General features: G+C 28.7%; 1 long non-coding RNA gene across 1 annotated transcript; it reads right to left on the bottom strand.

Annotated features, from left to right (window-relative positions):
• Positions 1 to 17,684: 17,684 nt before the first annotated feature.
• Positions 17,685 to 21,056, bottom strand: LOC136083944 (uncharacterized). Its single transcript, XR_010640223.1, has 2 exons — positions 20,773 to 21,056; positions 17,685 to 17,867 (listed from the first exon to the last, which is right to left on the bottom strand). It is a non-coding gene; the product is annotated as an uncharacterized LOC136083944 (long non-coding RNA).
• Positions 21,057 to 22,796: the final 1,740 nt, after the last annotated feature.

Here is a 22,796-nt window from a genome sequence, read left to right as displayed (position 1 = left end):
ACTGAAAGAAATTGTCTCACAACTCAGACTTCTAATGCACTAGTAATAACATTGCAAAATACTTCAAGTCTAATTGAAGATCTTCTATTTGAAGGATATAATTATGTTCTAACCTCACGTTTCTAAAGTGATCCATTAGAGCGACATTTTTCAAAGTATCGCCAAATGAGTGGTGGCAGGTTTCTAGTTGGATTACTTCTGAGAAAATTTTGCAAATGAGATCATTATTAAGAGAGAACTTTTCATTCAGATGTGAATCTGAATTCGATTTCAGAACTTATTAATAATGAAATTCAGGAAAGTGAGTTAGATGAAGACAGTAAAGAGGTTACAATTTTTATTGCTGGATATATATGCAGGAAGTTACTTAAAAAATTGAAATGTGAATTGTGTACTTTATTGATAAAAAGTGATGTCGTTGACATAGATGCAGAATATATTGACCTAGTATCCTAACTCCCTCAAAGTTACTCGCAAGTCATGTTGTTAGTTGCTTTGCTATGCTTGATGCAGTGAAACAAAGTCTACTTACGTTGGAAACACACAAAAAATATAATACAATATAAAGAAAAAATAGCAATGTATATATATATATATATATATATGAACATTGTTAAACCTATATATAGTAAACCTATATATTGTAAAACGTCATAAATAAAACCGTTAATGTATCTTTAAATAATTGTAAATATTTATTATTTTGTAAAAAAAAATTTAAAGAAATTTTAAAAAAACCCTGCAACAAAAAAATGTCTCAATACTACAAAACAACAATTGAAATCTTAGGCAAAAACGAGTTTTGGCTATGCCTATTTAACAGGAGTTTAACATCCCCTCAAAACAAAAAAAAAAATTTAATAAGAAGTAGCAAAAAACAAAAAGGCAGTTGTGTCAGCAGAAAGCAAAATACCCTTTTTGTTTTTAAAGAACAGTCTACCTTCTGCTAGCCAAAGTATAAGGCAACAGATCGTTAAAAATAACATGCAAAACTTGTGGTAAAAATAAAAATAACGTATGCAAAACTTGTGGTAAAATTGAAGACAACATTCACATCTTTTCTTTTTGTCCTCTTTTTGTTGAAATATGGGAGTATTTTAAACATGTATATAACTTGACATCCCAAAACAATTTTTATTCAATAAATTCGGTTTTTTTGATTGAAACTGCTTAAAGCTTTTATATTTCTCGTTCATTCATTGCCATCTTAATTATTCAAATATTGCTTGGTATAAATAAAATAAGTGTAAATAAAAATAAAATAAAAATATTTAATAAACAAAAGCATGCTATCAATCAGAATTATTTCCAATGTGGGCCGTTATCCACACTCCCGAGCATTATTTGTTAATTCAAATATAATGAATGTTTATCAATAAAATGTCATTCAAATCCTTATATTTATGTTCAAAATTAATAAAAATATATCTCCTAAAATATTTTACCCATTATTCAAAATAAATCGGAATAGATATTTAACCAGATTTTCAAATAACAGTTATATTCAACCCAAAAGTTATTTTGCGACAACTTCAATTTTTACTAGAGAAATTATGGAATATTTGTTATAATTATCCGAAATTATGGAATAAAATATTAACTAATGAACTTAAAACAATTTCTACGCTTAATGAGTTTAAGAATAAATTGAAGTAAAAACTACTGAAGAACGACGTAACGCTCAGCTTTTTCTGGAGTTTTAATGAGTGCTACTCTTAAACTTACCCAACAATTTTACGTTTGTCATTACGGGCTTGACGATCTTAGAAAAAGATTGTGCCTTTTTTTTTCTTCCTTTTTTTTTTTATATTTTATATTTAATTCTTTTATATTTTATATTTAATTCTTCCTTTTTTTTTTTTTAAAAATGTACATAAAAAATTATGGTTTATTAGAGTTATTCACATATTTCAAGGTATATGCTGGTGTAAAAAGAAAGCTTCAGGATTATGCGTATTTGCTTGCATGCTTTTTAGGAATTTAGTTTCTTTGTACTAATTCTTTTTTTCTTTTGTTTAAATTTTTCTTAACCAATGTTAAAACAAAAAGTTAAAGTTGGACTTTAGGACGGATTGATTTTCATTTTATTAAGTATTTAGAGAAACGTTTTATATTATATGGTGTTACGTTTTTTAATTTTGTTGTCTAATATTTACAGTAAAAACTTGGGGGCTTGGTGATAAGACCAATTTCTGTCAAGATTTTTCTATTAAAAACGTTTTTTGTCAAGTAGAGAATAGTAGAGCATAGGAAAATCTATACATATGAGCTAAATAAAATAATGGCTTTAAGTAAGATATGCATGTTTAGTAAACTTTAGTAAAGTTTCGTATTCTCTATATTTTACCAACCACAATATTGTTATTTATGATTATTAATTAATCATAAATGCCAATAATTGTTTTTATTGGCAGCGATGAATATTTAATTTATATAGGGGAGACCGGGGCTAGTTGGCTCGGTTTTTACTCTATGAGCTCTGTAGCCCTAACAGTACATTTTTTTAAAAATATTAAAGTGTAATCTTAAAGAGTATGGATTAGGGTATCTTATAAAATTTGCATTCATTTACAAAAAAAAATTCTTGGGGCCTTTCCGGACCCTCAAAAAAAAAAAAAAATTTGCGCCAACTTACCCCACCACGGGGTAAGTTGGCGCAAACTATAAAAATGATTATTGATGCACTATTAAGTGCAAAATTAATAGAAATTTTTTTAAAATTAATTTTTGCAACAATTTTATCCCAAAATTTAATATTACTTTTAGCTGGTACCAAATATTAGTCCGTATAGAAGCCAAACAGTAACCCACCTTTTATCTGTGGAAAAAAAAACTAAACAAAATTTTTTTTTAATTTTTTTGTAAGAATAAATATTTTCAATATTGTTAGAAATAAAAAAAATAAAAAAATAAAAATTTTATAAAAATAAATATTTTTTTCCATAGTAAATGCTATGAGCCAACTTACCCCGTGAAAAATTTGTCAACTTACCCCGAAAGCTTTTTTTTTAATAAACAGTCTATAGATCCTGAAAAACGGCAGCTTTGAAAAAAAAGTCTGACTGGATATAGTAAACCAATTGTGACTGGAACTTTTAGAATAATTTTTTTTTCATACGAATAAATATTTTCTTTGTAAAGTAAAAAGGAAGCGATGTTCTAAAAGTTACGTTTTTGTCCAAAAAACGCATAAATCTCAATATCTCCCATGCGCATGCGCGAATCCTGACAATACTACAGTGAATGATGAAATGGTCAATGAGGAAGTTTCTGAGTAATTTTTGTCACTTTCTGATGAAAGGCTCTAAAGATAAACGCAGTTCGTCAACTTACCCCTGCGGCCAACTAGCCCCGGTCTCCCCTAAGTGTTTTAATGGCATTTGTAATAACTTTGATTTTGTGCTCGTCATTGTTGCTGTATCGTAAGAGGGCTGTGAGTGTAATAGTTGTGAGTGTAATATTTTTGTTTTATTTACCAAACGCTATATTTTAATTTTTAAGTGTCATTTTTTTATCATAAACCGCTTCTTTTTTTGGATTCCTCTCCGGACAAAGGTTCAAAATAAAAAAATAAAAAACAAGAAAATAAATAAATAATAAATAAAAAAGCACAAAAAAGTATAAAATTCAAATTTAAAACATAATAAGAAAATTAAAAAAAAATTTAAAATTTAAAATTGAAAAATATACATATTATAAACAGTAAAACTTCTATATTGGAAATATTCTATACTGTAAAACCTTTTTGTTATATTATCCTGAGACAATGTAATATTATAACACTGTAAATGTTTATTAAAAAAAAAGAAAAAGAAAAGTAAGAGTAAGAATACATTAAGGACAGGTGTCTCTCAAGTGGAAGCAGAATGTGTACCCGAAAATAATAAAGATATAAACAAAAACCAGTGGCAAAAGAAAGCCAACCGAAACAAATGAATATAGATATAGAAAATTTGCAAATACCAATTGACTGTATAACAGAGGGTAATAATATCGTTATCGATAATAAAACAAATATAGTATATAATGACAATGCAATGGAAGAATCGCAAGAGTTGAAAACTACCTAAAAAATTAAAACCACAATAAAAGATTCTGAAAAAAAAAACATAACATTATCGAAACTTTATCTGAAGAAAATAAACAAAGAAAAGAGAAGAAAACAAATAAAACATAACCACCAGAATTCAATTCAATAACCCAACTAACCGAAAAAAATGCGATTGATGTTATTACAGATATTGAAAAGGTTAACCAACTGATTGATGCGAGTGAATTTAAACGAGATCAACCATTTTTAATGAAACCAACTGATTGATGCCAGTGAATTTCAATGATATAAATAAATAACTAGATATGTAACTTTTTTAGATATCTAGTTATTTATTATATATTGCCGTTTTTAGTGAAGCCAATTCAATGCGTTGGAAGCCATTATTATATCGGGCAAAAAGCTTTTAGCAATCACATTCACATGAAAAGATATTGGCAATTTTAACGTCCTTATTCTTGGAATTAAAGATGATTAGAATCACAGACGATCAATTTAGTGAGCATACAATCAATACATACATATTTTTTGGTCAAAGATTGGATATGATATTGTTAGCATGTTTAGTTTGTTATAACAAACTAAACATGCTAAAATAAACTGTTATTTTTATAGCCACAAAAATATATATTTAAAAACATATTTGCATTTAGAACATCAAACTAAAACATCGTAAAATATATTTTATTATTTTAATAAAAGTTTTATACAATAAAATGAAATATTCATAAACCCTTGAACAATATTAATTTGTTAGTTTGTTGTCTTAAACCAATAGATGACTTTCTTAGAACTTTAGTGGTATAACCCTGGGCATGTCTGAACATTCGAATTCTAAAGTAATATTCACATATCTTTCTAACAAGCTGGCTGGAATGCAAATCATCATTTTCATTCCACAATTCTAAGTCGTGACTATCAAATCCTTTGAAGACTTTTTTTTTAATAATTAATTTGTTAACACAATGAATCATCTTATGCTTTATATTTATATCTGAGGTTATTTTTGGATTTTTAAAATCTTTACCACTAATAAAGAAGTTAAATACTTTCTCACACGACTCGACAACAGAAACAATATCCCTTGATGGCAAAAACAAACCACCACGATCTTTCACATTATTTAATGAAGAATGAGATTTCGCATAGGAATGTTCGTATGAAAAATATCAGTTAATGATTGAGCACAAACATTACATGAAATAGTATTTATTAACTTTCTGACTAAGAAACCAGAGATATATCCCAATATTGCTTCTTTGTAGCTAGACATTTGAAGTTCATCGCAGTACAAAAAAACTTCTTCAAAGTCAATATCCTCTTGGTCAAAATTATTAACAGAACACAACCTTTTTTTCCAACTAAGATAAAAAATAGAGCCATTAGAATATGGCTCAAATATAAGGCAGTTAGCATGACTCGATCCAACTATAGAGTTTTGCAGAAGAATCCGTTTTAACAATGACTTTAACTGCACTACGTCAGGATTGTTGTTGTAACCATTTTTTCTACGAATGCAAGCAAATAGTAGTTCAAGATGATCTTAGGAATATTTGTAAGTTAGAACATACTTAAATAGTTCTCATGAAACGTTAACAGATCGGTGGATAATTTTAGAGTGCTTTTAGCATCTACTTTAAACCTAAAACAAATGTCTTTCTTCGATGTAAAAGCAATGGAATGCTATTAATATCAGTCAACTTGCTCAGATAAGTAATTGTATTGTTTAAAAAATCTTTCCAATAAAGCTGATTATTAAGATATAGAGGTTTCTTAAAGTGTTTACCATTTGGATTTCTGGAATTGAGCATGTCAAATAATTTATCAATAACTCTTATAAAACGGATTGTACTATTTGCTCCTAAGAAAGATGGATGCTGTGATACCATTAAAAATTCAATTGCATCAGCAACAGAGCTGCGAAGGGTTTGGCCAGCTATTTTGACATTCATTTTGTGGCGATGAAATTCAATATGTTTTCTTGAAAGTTTGCTTGCAAATTTCAAATCTTCAAGCTCTTGTAACTCAAACAAAGCTTTTATATAACTCGATTTAATATAGTGGCCCTCATCATCAATAAAAACACCCAAATCATTTAGAGAATTTCTAGCTAATTTAAGCATATGGCATGGGTCTAAGAAAATGTGGAGCAGTTGGTTGTTATATGAAAAAGTACTAACTATATCGTCTATGACTTTGACAAACTTACATGCAAATGGGACAACGGAATTTAAATTTGTACTAGTACCATCAAATGTAATACTTTTGATACAAAGTTCATATGTCTAAGCCACATCTAAAATATTTTTAATAAAACATGTTAAATCATTTGCTTTAACTTTATTTGATAAAACATAACCAATGGGTGTTTTCCAATGTCCTTGCAAACCAACATGAAAATTAATGCCTCTGTAGCTGGAGTATCAGGTTTACATACAGAAATATCTTTACCAAAATCACAAAAACCAATATAATGACCTGAACTTTTGTCATAAGTTATACTATTTTTGATTGCCATAGCATCAATAATAAGAGCACAATGCTTAAAATTATTATATCTGTTTTCTGTTTATGACCAAGATATGAAAAAACATCAAGGAATAAACCAGGATCACAATTTACAGATGATGTCCAATGTGATATTGAACTGGCAGCAGGAAGACATAACATTGGCCGAAGAAAGTTATACGAACGTGGAGAATAAAAATGAAGAGTTAAAGCGATTTTTTTCAATTCATCGTTGTATCTGTGACCTTTTGGTTTAACATTTTGATTGGATAATTGGTTCTTAATGATTTCATATGAGAGTCCAGAAAAATTTTCGCTTAAAACAGCATCAGTAGTCAAATAATTTTTAGATTTTAAAAGGGAAACCATGTCTTGTAAAGAACAGATTTTCTTTTCTTTTCTTCTTAATTTTTGTTGTAAAGCCTTCACTTTTTTTTTTTATTTTTCTTTTGCTGGTGATAAAGATCTTATAGATTGTGTTGGAGATTGACTGGTGTGGTCATTTTTTTTATTAGTGCTTTCTGGCTGATCATTATGTGTTAAATTAATTTCTTTACTGGGTTTGTCTATAGCAGGGTAAACATCAAACTTTGTTTTTTTCAAATTTAGATAATGAATTTACTGATGTTCGTATTGATGGGAGTTTCCTTTTTGTCTTTTAAATATTTGTAGAAAATATAAAAACTGATGGCACAGCATTACATTTTAAAATAGGCTTTTGATGATGATCAAGACTTGGATTTTTTTTGTCTAGAATACAATAATTTTAGTCTGATTCTAAAAAATGGTCGTTGCAGATACAGGTGTGTTTGGATGGAAGAAAATTTTCACGTTTCAAAGCAACAATCCATCTTTTACATAATTCAGAATATTGAAGAGGAAATTTATGAAAGGATTTCGTGCCGCCTTTTATATATCCATAAGAACATCCATATGCAACACAAGAATTTACCATTTTGTGATGAAAATAATTAAGTTAAATAAATGCTTTAGCAAGGCAAAAGAAATAATGTCACGGAATTACTCTCTACATTATATGATATTTACTGTTTTCTGCCCGATATAATAATGGCTGATTAAAATAGTAAACAAATAAATCGCAAAATAAATTTCATAAACAACCCGTTGCTAAGGCCGTTCATGCAGTTGCAATAATTCAGTAATTGCAACAAAATTGCAGTAGCCCTTAGTGCCCCTTTCCATGCGGTGCCCTAAGCACGTGCTTAGTATGCTTAATGATTAATCCAGTACTGTATATAGTATATATATATATATATATATATATATATATATATATATATATATATATATATATATATATATATATATATATATATATATATATATATATATATATATATATATATATATATATATATATATATATATATATATATATATATATATATATATATCATATGAAATAATGAATATTCATAATGAAATTCTTGGCAGCCAAATTCTACTTTAGCTATATTTAACCTTACTTTTAGCTGACTTCTGAAAGTGTACTATTAAATGCCATACAAATGGGTGATTCCAGGTGAAAACATCTAATTTTTTTTGAAAATGCAACTCTAAGTCTCAGATTTTGCTGATTTTTAAACCACTTAAAGATTTTAGTAAATTATGAACATCCTGAAAATTTTATCATCTGATTTCAATCTCAGCGAATAATTCACTTTTATTTTATAAAAATCCCGAAGTTAGACATCTAGTTATTTATTTACGTCATTGGTGAATTTGAATCGAATTCAAAACTATAAATAGCGATGAGATAATCATATGCAACAATAACCACTTAAACGAGTGTAAATTAGATGAAAAAAAATGGAGTTGATAAATAAAAAAAAGCTGAATATAAAAAACTAAAACTCGAGAAGCGTTTAGCATATAAAAACATAAAAAGGAAAGTAATAGTCCAAGTGAATGGACAGTTATAAAAAGAAAAAAAAAAGAAAAAAAAAAGAAAAGATGATCATCTTAAAAAAGCAAAAAAAAACATCGCATCGATTGGTAATAATATCTCTTCATCGTGTTATAGAATATTATATGGTATATTATGGTAACTATGGTAACGAGTGAGGAGAAATTAGTTACACAAAAATCAAAGCCTTATAAATTTTTATGAAATAAAATTATTTTTTATAAACCGATAGCACTTCCTTGTTGGTTGGTTGGCTATTAATCTTAATTTTTTTTTGATACCCTTTATAAGTGATTGTGAAATGTTGCCTCAATTTTTCTCAAACACGCATTGATACGCCCAATCAATTATTGTAAACTTTTGGCCTCCCATCCACCCTCATACACATTCTGAGCCAATATTCCCAAAAAAGTCTTCGATTGGCCGGGCTGAAGATATATTAGGAGGGTTCATATTGACTGGCACAAAATTGATATTTTCATCCATCTTTGATATTAATGCTTGATTCTTTTGATATAAATGCTTGATTATATTGCAACCGAATGAGTGGTTTCGACATTTCGCGCTCAGGTAGTGCAATCCAAACAAGAATTTTTTTTTGGAAATTTTTCTTTTCCGCAAAACGAACATTATCTGGACATTTGTCTTTATCGTCCGTGTAATATCCGGCGTTTCCAGGCATTTCATCGCGGCCGAAACAAAAGTATTCTTTGTCGTCTAAAATTAAAACACTCTGTTTTTTATAGAGGTGATTTACGAGTTTTCGGCTTCTTTTTTGTGCCCTTAGTCCATCATTGTATTTGGGTGTTTCTTCACGTTTATGGTACTTAATGTTTATTTTCGCGAATTGTGTATAAGTTGTCTTTTGATCGACGTTGAATTTATGTGCGAGTTTTCTTTGACTTACACCTTTTCGATTGTTGGTCAACCTGCGAAGTTTTGATTTTTTTCTCGAGTCCATGATGATGGGCGTCCATAATTTTTTATAAACACTTTCCTGTAAGGTGTCGATTGATATAATTATATGCTGTTTTGCGACAGGTTCCTTCTTTAATATAATGGTTAGCTTTTGGATTTTTTACAAAATAATTTTTGACATTATATTGAAGAACTGCTCTTTCTTTGCCGTTTAACATTTTTTATGTTTTTTTTATTTATTTTTATTAAAAATTAAAAGGACCAATTAAAAAGTTACATAAACAATAAAATTTTAAAACCACTAAAAAAAAAAACAAAAAAAAAAAAACAAATAAAAAATATTTTACGAAAACAAAATAAAAGATTATATTGAAAAGTATAACAAAAAATCAATTTTTTAGTATGCGCTATCTAGTTTCGGTTAAGCAGCTTTAATAATCCCTTAAATGGGCTACAAATAGAGACTAAGCTCTTTAATTAATTTGATAAAGATTTGATAAATTTAATAGCTTTATTATAATTAAATTGGTTTTGAGTTTTATTTGAAAAAGATTTTTTTTTTTAAGCTTTTAAATTTATGAAGTATAACCAAGCAAAACGTAATTGTTACTCTATTTAAAATATGGATTTTTTTAACATTAAGTTACATCTAAGATTCCACTTTTTAAGCTTAAAAAAAAACATTAATATTGTTTGTTTTTTATTAACTTATAACACAAAATAATAGTACCAATATTTTTTTATTAAAAAAAAGTTTTAATATGCGAAGTTGCAATTAGTTCATTATTTGCACTTTACAATCAGCCGCTTAAGCTACCGGAAATTATGATGATCGTATATCCCAGTAGCTTTTACCGCGAGAATCCTAAAACATAACATAAGATTCAGGATTTATTTCAGGCAGAAATAAATCGTAAATATTTTTCAAAAAAATTTTTTTTTCATGATAAATTTTTGCTTGTGGCTGCATATTTTTAAAGGCTTAAACTTTTTTATTTAATTATTTTTTTTTATCTATTATTATTAAAACTTTTATAAAAGTTTCTAAATTCATTTATCCATTATTTAGTTATTAGTATTATTCAATAAAGAAAGAACTCTTTTAATTATAATTTTATTATAATTATTATATAATTGTTTTAATAAAACGAAATTTCCACATTTTTTTAATTGTTGTCATGAAGATCAAATCATTCTTTGACTGATTAGTAGACATTTTGAATCAGGTTTTATTTATGAAGTCATTTTTATCAGACAAGTTTTTCGCTAATAAACTCTATACCGTTCTGTCTTTCCTCAACATTCTCTGAGCAGAGCATGGACTCAGAGAAAGCGTACCATGCTCAACGTCGAACTATTGACATAACAAGTGCAACTACTTCACTTGATTGATGTTTTAAAAGGTTAAGCTGGTAAAGAATGTGCCTCGTTTCTTTAGTAAACCTATGTGCAACTTAAATTTTAAACATTTAAATAACTTTGCATGTACTCTCCCACCACAAACTCAATTATTAATTTAAGGTTTTTTAAGTTCTCATCGTTTGAGACCCAAACTCTAATGCTCTGTTGGCAGTTGTCAACCATCCGAAATGAATAACCCAATTTCAAGTAAAGCCAAGTCTGCAGGTATGTTTCCACTTCTAGTGGCAGAGACTAGTTTAAACTGATCGGGGGATAAATTTTTGATTAACTCAACCTTTAATAAGAGGATTTCCAAAGTCATTTTTTTCAAAGGATGGGTTAATTTAAACCATTTAATAGTTTTCCAATACTGCCTCTCCATTTGTTGCTGCTTAGAGTCACTCCATTAGGAGTTGGTATCAGATCACGCAGACAAAGTTCATTTGTATGGAGTGAGCAAACCAGCCAGTTTAGCTTTTTTTTAATTTTACTTCCAGTCAATGCATTCCTTTACTTAACCTGTGTTAACACCCGTAGAATCCCCTCCTATTGCTTTTATTGGTACCATTATATTTTAAAAATTCATATATATTCTTAGCAATTACTTTAGCGTGTTTTGTATATTTTTAAACTTTTTAAAATGTGAAATGGAAAAGATACCAACCACCTGGCTCTTGACATACTGTATAATGTTCTTTTTTGATTGTAGCAGAATATAGTTTAGTGGAACTTTCAAGAATTAAATGATCTTTTGCATTATCAATTCTGCCGTCAAAAAAAAATGCGATCAATAATGCTAGTCCTGCATTGAGTGTCAAACTCTACGAAAAGAGGCTGCATATCTTTTCTGAGCTTGACTTTGTCGTGACCAATAACTAACTTGGTATTGTCTTCTTTAACTATTCCTGTATCCATACAAGCTGCCGTTGCAATTACAGCCGTTTCCCTTAAGCCAGTACCATGTCGTATTCTTGCGACAGCTATGTTAGAAAAAACTTTTATAGTTCCATTGTCCTTTTAAACTTTCCTGAACTTCATTTTGTCAACACATTTGATTGAGCTTTGTATCGCTGTTTGTTATGCAACATTCGTTACTTAGTACTTTCGTAATAAATGTTTTGCTAAATTCAAATTCAAACTTTTCTTCTGACTTCTTTTTATTTGTTCTTTAGACGCTTTTTTTTAGCTATAGATAAAATAATTGAACTTTCATTAAAATATGTAAAATACCTAAAGTCCAAGTAGTTTTAATAATGTATTTTTTATCTGTTATGTCTTAACATAGGTAAAATACAAATGGCCGTATGTCAAATTTATTTGAATATAGTTACATTTTGTTAGTCGAAGCAGGAAGATATTTGTAACATAACTAAAATTAATATTATGAAGGAGTTTAATTAACTTTGATTTGTTAACTAATAATTAATTAAAAGCATAACTATTTTAAAAAATCTTACTTCAATCTTTTTTCTCCAATTTTATGTAGCTTTTTGTTTTCTTTTAATTCTGCCAAATCGATTTGATGTGTACCGGTACTCCCTGTTTCAGCTAAAAACTCTTTTTTAGGAATCTTTTTTCTTTTTTCACGTGCAATTCTCTTTACAAGTAATAATTTGGCAATTACCATTTAGTATATCAAACAGTTTGTCAAGCTTAGTCTTAAATTTCTTTGGCCTTGAAGCTTCCTTTTACCCTAACAACTAGGTTAGCTGCATTCCAATCATCCACCAATCTCGCAGTAATTTTATATTACTGTTGTTCGATATGTGTTACAGGATATAGAAATAAAGCAATTGCATGGATTCATTTACCAATCAACTTTGAGTAAACATCGTTCATTAAGTATTTTATCAGATAAATTTTATTGTTTTTATTGTTTTTATTGTTTTTTCTCATTCGTTTTTATGGTTTCTTGCTATACCATATCAAAGAAGATCTTTTAGCGTTGGTAACTCCAATACAAGAAAATCTGTTCCATAATCTATATACTCAGAAAGCTTTGATCCGCTCTTTTTTCTAATTCTTGATGAAAAACTTATTTTAAATATAATAAGAAATAATTACATATTTATATTATATCTATAAAAACAACGAGTTCTATATAATTTAATAATTAAGTATGTTTAGTATTAAAAAACCAAAGAATTTCTTTGTAATTTAATTAGTTTTTCCTTAACATATTTTGAATGAGTTAATAATTTTATTAAAACTTTACTTAAATAATATGTTAAAATCTTTCCACAACAGGTATTTTTAAGTCCCAGGATCTCGGGAATAAGTTAGTGTAATGCGGAAATCCCGGGATTAAAAATATAGCATGGGATTACTAAACTACTTTTGCATAAATGTTTTTTTTCAATAACTTTTTTTTTGACATAAAAAAATAACATAAAAACTATTAGTTTGACAATTTATAAGTTGAAAACTTTTTATAATTTTGATATCACATATCACACATAGAATTCAAAATGAATGGGTGTTGCGTTTAAAAATGCGTGGACGCAAAGCAGCATCTGTGGTTTGGTTCAAAGCTAATTACGAAAAACTTGCCATAAACATGTAATTTTAAAACACACTTCCCGGACGCTTAACATATTTTTATTTTATCTTTTGGTTTTAGTTTTAAATAAGTTGTGCACAGTTTTCTTTATACCGGGTTTTTGTTAAAACTTAGAAAAAAATTAGGACACACCCTACTCCACAGCACCTTTCTGTATTATACAATTTTTTCTTTATTAACTTTTGGATCATAATTTTTTTCAGATCATCCGCAGGACATGACACAAATTTACGCAATAAATTTCTGCCGGTGTTTTGATGTTTTTAGAATTTTTAGCTTTTTCAAAAATCCTTAACTTTGTTATAGTGTATAATATTTTTACATATGTCGTGAATATTCTAACTATAAAATTTAAAAAGTGTTTTACGTTGTATTTGAAAAAAATTGAAAAAAGTAAAAAAAAAAAAAAAAAGAAAACGAAGAAAGAAACGTTTCTTTTTAGTAATTTATTCAAACGACTATAAAGAGATTATGGAAATAAATTGTTATGCGCGAAAACTTATGTGAAAACTTTGATTTTAACATTTTCACTGTTTACGTAGAGATAAAATATGAGGATTTTAGCCATTTATTGAATATTTTAATGCTGTAAACAAGGAGACTTTTTATTTTCGAATAAAAGAGACATTTTCGGAATGTAAATACTTAACACATTTGTTTCAACTGTTGATACTTTGCTTGAAAAAAGATTTAAAAAATATAAAAAGATTTAAAGATATAAAAAATAATAAATTATATAAGAAAAGCTTAAGTTTTATTTTTTAAAAATTGTGTTAAATATAAGATGTGGGCGGTTATGCTCGGTGGTTGATTGTATTCGTCAATTTTCGTTTGATTTAGTGAGCATAGGTTTGCTACGGTTTGTAGATTTGGGGTCCTAATATCAATGAAATACCCTATGAAAATCCTTTTAAGGGGTGATAGTGCATGCCTATGGGAGCCCAAAATAAAGGGTTTTGAAATCCCTCATTAATATCCAAAGCATAATTTTGGTCAAAAAGTTTATAAGCCTTTGCATACTATAATGCGATCTATTTAAGTGCTTAAAAAGCATAATTTTGGTCAAAAAGTTTATAAGCTTTTGCATACTATAATGCGATCTATTTAAGTGCTTAAAATGCTACAAGACATGCTTTGTTTAAACAATATATATAATATAAAATGTAATGCATAAAAACAAAACTTTTTTATTTTAAAAGCTTTTATCCAAATATGCATCTTATTGCTGTTCCGATGTATAAAGATAAATTCTCAAGTTCGAACTTTGCCCCTCGGTTAAAAAATTACCGGCCAATAAATTTTTCGGGAAATGGCAGTAATTATTCAAAGAAGAAAGCAAAATGTAAACACAGTGAGCGCTTTTTAAATAAATTTAAAGATGCCTACATTTGCAAAAACTCATGAAGATTGCAGAAAATCTGTTTGTGTTATATGCATGAAAAAGGGTGATCAAGTGTTGACTGAAAACTTTAAGTTGAAAATTCTTCAACTGATTCAAACAGACATTGATATCAGTGATGAAAGAGTGCCTTTGGCTACTTGTGTTTCATGCAGATCTCAAATCGGAAAACTTTGTGCTGGAAAAATCAATCATGTGCCTAAACTTTTTGACTTCAAGTCAATTTCTATCAAACCAACAACCAGAGTTTCATCAGTTTGTGATTCCTTTTATGCCAAATTGCCAAGATCAAAGGAAAGGAGAAGCATCCGTTTGACAAAGTCAAAGAATCCGAGGAAAAAATTCCAAAGCAAACTTCTCAGAGTTCTGAAAAGCGCTGAAAAGTGCTTGTCAATTATTGGCCGAGGACTTCTTCACAACTGCACCATTGGAACTCGCCATGAAAACTTGAGAAGAATGGCCACAGATAATCCCGTAGGTGCAGAGTAAGTGGCTGCAGCAGTCTTAGCATCCAAAAGCGCATCTCCAAATGGCACTATTAGAAAACTTTTGCCATTGAAGAGAGGTAATTACTTCTATTGTCTAGATAGTTATCATAGTATCATTATGCTAAATTAAAGGCACTCAAAATGTTGATTCACAAACATTTAATTTATGACCTGTAATAATTAATTATGAGAAAAAGAAACAAGAATGCTTTTATATTAATTTAAATGCTAATTGCAACTACTTTTATTGAAAATTCATCTCTTAGTTAATTACCCTGCTTCAATTTTATTTTATCAACCTAATTTTACTTTAAATCATTCTCATTGCAAGAATAAATATTTTTTTTCCTAATGGATGTTGTTTTATTGTTTTTAAAGGTCCGTCATCGGCTCAGCAGCTATTCAAAGAACCACTCACAACAGAAAATATGGTTCAAATTCAGCAAAATACAGGACTTTCAAACAATGGCATGCGAAAACTAGGTTCAGCTCTAAATCAAATCAGCCCAATTAGATTGGTGGAGCCAAGTTTTCCTTTGAAGTTTGCTCTAGCCGGCCAGAAACTTAATGATCAGTTCATGGTCAGCAACATCAGATTGGCAGAGAATGGTCAAACTTGTCAAGTTGTGCACTGCCAGAGCCTCAGCAATCTCAGTGATGTTTTCAGAGCATCACGAAAACTATATTTTAAAACTCGGGATTGATGGTGGTGGATCATTTCTGAAAGTGAGCTTCACTTATATTGTGTTGGAAGAAGATGAGACTCCTCCACACAGCTCAGTACAGAAGACAATCAAGCTGATGGCACCAGCATCAACCAAAAAAACGAGTGTTAAGCCGATGCTGATAGCACTGTCAAAAAACACTCCTGAGAGTTACCAGAATGTGAAGGCCATTTTTGACCTCATTCAAGTCAAAGAAAAATGCCAAACAGGTTCTTTGGTTGTCTCTTGTGACCTAAAGCTGGCCAACATTCTTTGTGGCATTCAGTCTCACAGTAGCAAACACCCTTGTTGTTGGTGTGATGCTGCATCTCCAGGTCTTAAAAATTGTGGACAACTTAGGACTTTTGGTCAGATCAGAAGAAAGTCGAAGGAATTCAAAAATGTCATTCATATACCTTTGATTGAATTTCAAGATGATAAGTTTGTCCTTGAGGCTATTCCACCAATGGAGCTCCACTTATTACTTGGAGTTGTGAACCACATCTTTAAATATCTTTGCGACCTGTGGCCAAGGGCCAAGGAATGGCCTCCATCATTTCATGTCTCTATCCAGCCTTACCATGGGGGGCATTTCAATGGAAACGATTGCATGAAGCTTCTAAGAGGTCTGGATAAGCTTCAACAGCTTTCAGAAAAAGAAGGTTTCAGTCCAGCTCTTGGCTTCATTCAAACACTCACACTATTGAAGACAGTGGTCACTTCGTGCTTTGGAAAAAGCCTGGATTCTGACTATGAATCCAAGATTGAACAGTTCAAACTTAGCTACACCAACCTTCCTATTTCTGTGACTCCCAAAGTGCATGCAGTGTTTTACCACGTGCCACAGTTCATCAAGATGAAACAAATTGGACTCGGCCTTTTTCGTGAGCAGGCAACAGAAGCTCTACATTCCAACTTCAAATCTTACTGGGTGAGATTTATAAGAGATCCATTGCACCCAAATTATGCCAGTCACCTTTTAAAATGTGTCATTGACTACAAGAGAATTTAATTTTTTTTAGAAAAGAAAATTTTCTTCAGAACATGCCTTTTCTCTGTAATCCATGAATGTAAATCCAAGGTTGTAATAGAACTTGAAAACAAACTCACTTAAAAATAAATAAATTAAAGAATATTGGTTTGAATTTTACAGGCTAATACCAAGTGCAAAAAGCGCACATGGGATACGCGTGGATTTTTTCCATATGTAACCCATGTGGGGATTATTATTTTGTCCCATGTGGGTTTCATATGGTAAATCCCACATGGATTCCATATGGGATACGCGTGGGTTTTTACAATATGTAACCCATATGGGGATTATTATTTTGTCCCATGTGGGTTTTATATGGTAAATCCCACATGGGTTTTATGTGGTAAATCCTACATAGGATATAGGTGGAAAATACTACATGTTATAGATCTTAAATGCCACATATTTTAATCCAAATGGTATAAAAGTAGTCAATACTAGACAAATGAAAGTCCGAATGCTTCTATGTTATTTTTTGAAAATCTTTTAATTTAAAAATTACTTAAATAGTAATTTAAAATTAATCATCGAAGCTTTCAGAGAGGCTTAACTTAATCTGGTATTTGCTACTTTATCTTATTTGGTATTCAAAATGTGCAGCATTTTTGATCTTTTACATGTGATGTTTTCCACCTATAACCTATGTGGGATTTACCTTAAACTATTATGACGAAATTTTATAAAATTAAAAAACGTGTTGCAAAATGAATTTATTTTAAAATAAATGCTATTAATCAATACATCCAAAATGAATATTAAAAATATTATTTTTTCCTTTGCGATTTACACGCCGTTTTTTGTCGATTGAATTAATTAAATCGCTTCGGCTTGCATAATACCAAGGTTTTTAGTATCTTCTAACTTTCTTCAAACATTTTCTAAAAAAAATATAAATACAAATATATATAAATACAAATATATATAAATACAAATATATATAAATACAAATATATATAAATACAAATATATATAAATACAAATATATATAAATACAAATATATATAAATATAAATATAAATATATATATATATATATATATATATATATATATATATATATATATATATATATATATATATATATATATATATATATATATATATATATATAGATAGATAGAGAGAGAGAGAGAGAGAGAGAGAGAGAGAGTCACAGGGTAAATATTTACAAATCCAAACATATTGAGAGACATATAGGCTAATGAGAAAATAAAAAACATAACAAGTAAATAGCATAATAAATTACAAAACTAATTTTCACATAAATTATGATAGCTTTAGTATTTTGGGAGTGGTAATTAGTGAGTAATTCTTTAGCAGAATATTAGAATATACTCTGCATTGTTTTTTTGTGATTTTAAATTTATACTTAGCAGCAATGAACTGAAACTGAGTAACACAAATTGTTCTGCATAAAGGGTCAGTAGCACCTTGAAAAAAAAAAAGCAAAATATTGACCATTAGAAAAGAGTATCAGAAGGAATTTCAATTCCGCCTCTGTTATACAGAGGCTATACAGATAACTTCCATATTTATAATAATAATTGGTAGAACCATCATAAATTTTTATTTCGCTTTTTTGCACATAGCCAGCTTTGTAAACTATAGCCACTAATGTAGATTTATTAACTGAGCTTTCAAGATCATGTATATTATCCAGAAGTTCTTTTTCATCAGTAGAAATATCTCTAAAACATATGTCACAAGTATGACCATCGATACCATCAACAGGAATGTCAAGTTGTAATATCAATTTAGTATGTTGAATATTAATTTTTTCAATTACAGATTTAGCGTTTATAAAGTAAGTACCTCCAGATCCCTGTCGAAGCTTAGAAGCTTTTTCAAGTGGATCTGTTGAAAACCAACCTAATAAGACATACTCTGCTCCATTACTCAACAAAGTTTCTACGAGATCAATAAAGCCTTAAAATGAATGCACTATTGCATTGCTAATATCTAGCGTAAGCTCTTTTTCACACTTACCTGTAGGTTTCATAAAATTTGACAGTTCAGCAATATCTCGTAGCAGTTGTAACTGTTGATCACCAACTGAGTGGATTTCTCCGCATAATTCATTTCTAAACCGAATGCCAGCACCAGGTGCTTTGACATTAACAACATTCGAAAAAAAAATATTTTTTCAATAAATACAGCAGTGCCTTCAAATGCTATATTTTCAATCTCTGGATGCGTTCTTAATGCAGCTACTGTTTCTTCACAAAAAACAGACAAACAAAACTTTACAGATTGTCTCTCTATTGGTTTTGGATAAACTGATTTATCTGTAAGTTTAGAGAGTTTAAAAAGACTATTACACTCAGTTTTATATAAAGTTTCTAAATCACTCCACTTAGCCAAAGCCAGTTCTTTATTGTTCAAAAATTGAAGTTCGCCAGTCTTTTTTGTCAACCAATTGTTTTGTATAGATTTTAAGAGATGCACATAATCATACAACAAATATATACCTGATGTTGTTAACCATGATTTACTATCAACTGTTTTAAACATTCCAAAAAATCTTTGATTTACACGGTTACCATCAGTAATTATTACCAGTGTCTTACTATTTTCAATATTATTTATCGTATCAACAATTTGTTGACATTGAGCAAACTGAAATTCAGAGGAAAGATTTGCAACAGGTTGAGCTCTGCATATAAATTCTGGACCTCCAAAAAGATATTTAATCATAAATGATAAAATTGTTTTAGCTAACTTTTCAGGGTAGTTTACTGCTTGACCAAACAAAGCACCTCTTTGGTAAAGTAATGAAGCTTTGACATAGACCTTATCAATTAGTAATATGGAAGTTCTTTTTAATGGATTTAAGTTCATAAAAATACTATTAATGAAACTTAGGTCCTCCATTGAGCTTATTTTTGAAGTCAATCGTGTTAAAGTCCTTATACTTGGCAACTTGTAGTCAATACACAAACAATCATCTAAACTTCGTCGCATAGCAAAATACTCATATGCTCTACATATAATATTTGAAGTATATAAAACTTCACCAACATTAACTTTTCTCATAGCATTAAGGTGTTCGAATAGAATATTTGACAGAAGCGAACTTTCTTTATTTTTTAAAAATCTAACTGCTTCAAATAAAGCTGATTTTGTTTTTATTAACTTTAATTTGTTTACAGCTAAAGATGAAATATTACAAGTTGTGCCATTATGGTTAGCTACAAATGAATAATCATTGAAAATTACTAAAATAATTAATGGAACACCAAGTTTGTACATTTTTGATTGTATGTGTAAACTTTTTTTATTAAGCTGGAAAACAATAACATCGTTATTATCACTTAACAAAGATTGAATATCGTCAAATATAAGTTCATCCTCTTTTAGAAAATCAATTAACTCATCTGGTAAAATGCTTTGAAAACTGCTTGAAGTTACAGTTTTTCTAACTTGCTGGTGTGGCTAAACAACTAGGCAGAATATTTTTAATAACAGATGGTGGGTTTAAAGGTCGTCGCTTCCATATTTGCTTTCAAAAGGTGCTTCATTTGGCCAATGCAGTTGACATACTGCTGTATAGTCTGCAACAATAAAACCAGTTCTTGGGATAGCTTCACTACATCTTTTTCTCTCCTCTAGATTCTTCGGGAATTTATAAATTGATACTTTTGTTGTGGTTGAGTATTGATAATTTTGTTGTAGTTGTAATTGATATTGTAGCTGTAGTTGTATAAATTGTATAAGAGATACTCAGCATTTTAAAGGCATTTTTAAGACATTTTAATTATTATCGTTAGTTTGAAAATGTTATTACCTTACAATGTTAACGCCTTGAACCTTACAACGTTATCGTCTTGAAGTAGCGCTATCTACTTTATAAACTAATCAAATTTTAAAGATTTATTAAAAAAGCGCAAACACAAACTTTCGTCTAATGTTAAAAGATGAAAATGTAAACACAGTATTAGGAATTGGCCTTCAGTTTAACAACTTTGTTGCGCGATGTCAAGGCCTGTTATTATAGAAAGCCGCGGTCACACATAATATAATATTCTGAAACTAATAAACAAACATCTAAATTTCTATAAGTAAATTTATTCTTAGATCATTGTCTTTATATCCTATCTAATTTTCATATCATAATCTATTATGGTATTATTTATATAACATATCACAACAATATTATTAAATTTGTGATGTTCAAATATCATATGAACATTCTCTTACATGTTCATATGATATTTGAATATAGTTCTTGAGTATATTATCTGCAAACAATTGACTGATGCAAGTTCAAATGTTGTCAAAAACTAAGCATGCTTGCATGGGACACTGCAGTATCCCACAAAGAAATGCTGGTTTGAAAGTCAAATTTTCTTTATTAAAAAAAATATTAAAATAGGGGGGAGATAGGGTGGTTTCTGTAACTTTTTTAGGCTCCAAAACTTTTAACTTTATATATAATAAGGTTCATAAAACTTAAGGGACTTACGAAGTACATTGAGGATCAAAAACAAGATATTTACAGAAACTTTTCAATTTTTAATCTGGAGTACCTCAGAGTAATTGGGAATAAAGTCTCTGGGTCCAGTATTCAAAGTAATATGATCTAAAGTAATATATAAATTAAATAAAATACTTTAAAATGCATGCAGTTATACATATAACTCCTGATAGTTAACTATATGTATAACTAGTTATACATAAAATTTATTATATAAACTTATTTTTTAAGGTTATGCTTGAACAAATTAGTACCAATTAATTCAAATTCAAGATTTAGTTCAAGTTCAAGTTCTAATTTGTTCATTGTTTTTTCACTATTTATATTTATTTGTTCAAATTTGTTAAATAGTACTAATTCTTACTACAGTAAGAATATTTATCATTGTTGAACGTGATTTTATTAGTAACTTAATTTTACTTTCAACATATTGTGACAACACCCTTTACATTGTAAATGATGACAGCTTTACTTTTCTATTGATGTTAAATTTATTACGTTTCAATAACTCAGATTGAATTTTAACTGAATTATTGTAAGCTTTGCAAGGGTTTGTTGTATATCAAATGGTGTTGTAAATAAAGTAAAAAGAATATATATATATATTTATATATATATATATATATATATATATATATATATATATATATATATATATATATATATATATATATATATATATATATATATACATATATATATATATATATATATATATATATATATATATATATATATATATATATATATATATATATATATATATATATATATATATATATATATATATATATATATATATATAGTATTTAGGCTATGGGGATCATCCATAAATGATGCAGGTAGATAGAGGGGCAGTGTGAGTTTAACAATAATTGACAATGGGGAGGGGATGTTGAAACCAAAATAATGTCAATTAAAAAATTGAATTAAAAAATAAAGTAAAATATTTTATTTAAAAAAAAAGTAAAACAATTTATGTTAGCTATGAGCAGGTTTTAGAGGTATTTACACCAACAATGTGGTCTAAAAACTTCTTGCTTTTGTTGCTTAAAACTGTAGAGGATCATAGGAAAAACAATTTAAATTCAGAAATTAGCTTACTTATCTGAATGAACAATTTTTGTTTGTTTTTTTTACTTTTAGTACTGTTGTGAATAAATGTTTAATTGAACCAAAAAAAATTGATGGTATATGCATTTTTTATATTATATTAACAATTCAGATATACTATCATAATATGATAACAAAAACTGACATCATTTTCAATGGGAGATGGCAAAAAATTGACTGAGTTTGTAAAGGGTGAAGGTGTTCAATAAACCGGGTCATCA

The sequence above is a fragment of the Hydra vulgaris genome, chromosome 08, assembly GCF_038396675.1.
Source record: "Hydra vulgaris chromosome 08, alternate assembly HydraT2T_AEP".
Taxonomy (NCBI): domain Eukaryota; kingdom Metazoa; phylum Cnidaria; class Hydrozoa; order Anthoathecata; family Hydridae; genus Hydra; species Hydra vulgaris.
This window is presented reverse-complemented; position numbering and strand designations above follow the sequence as displayed.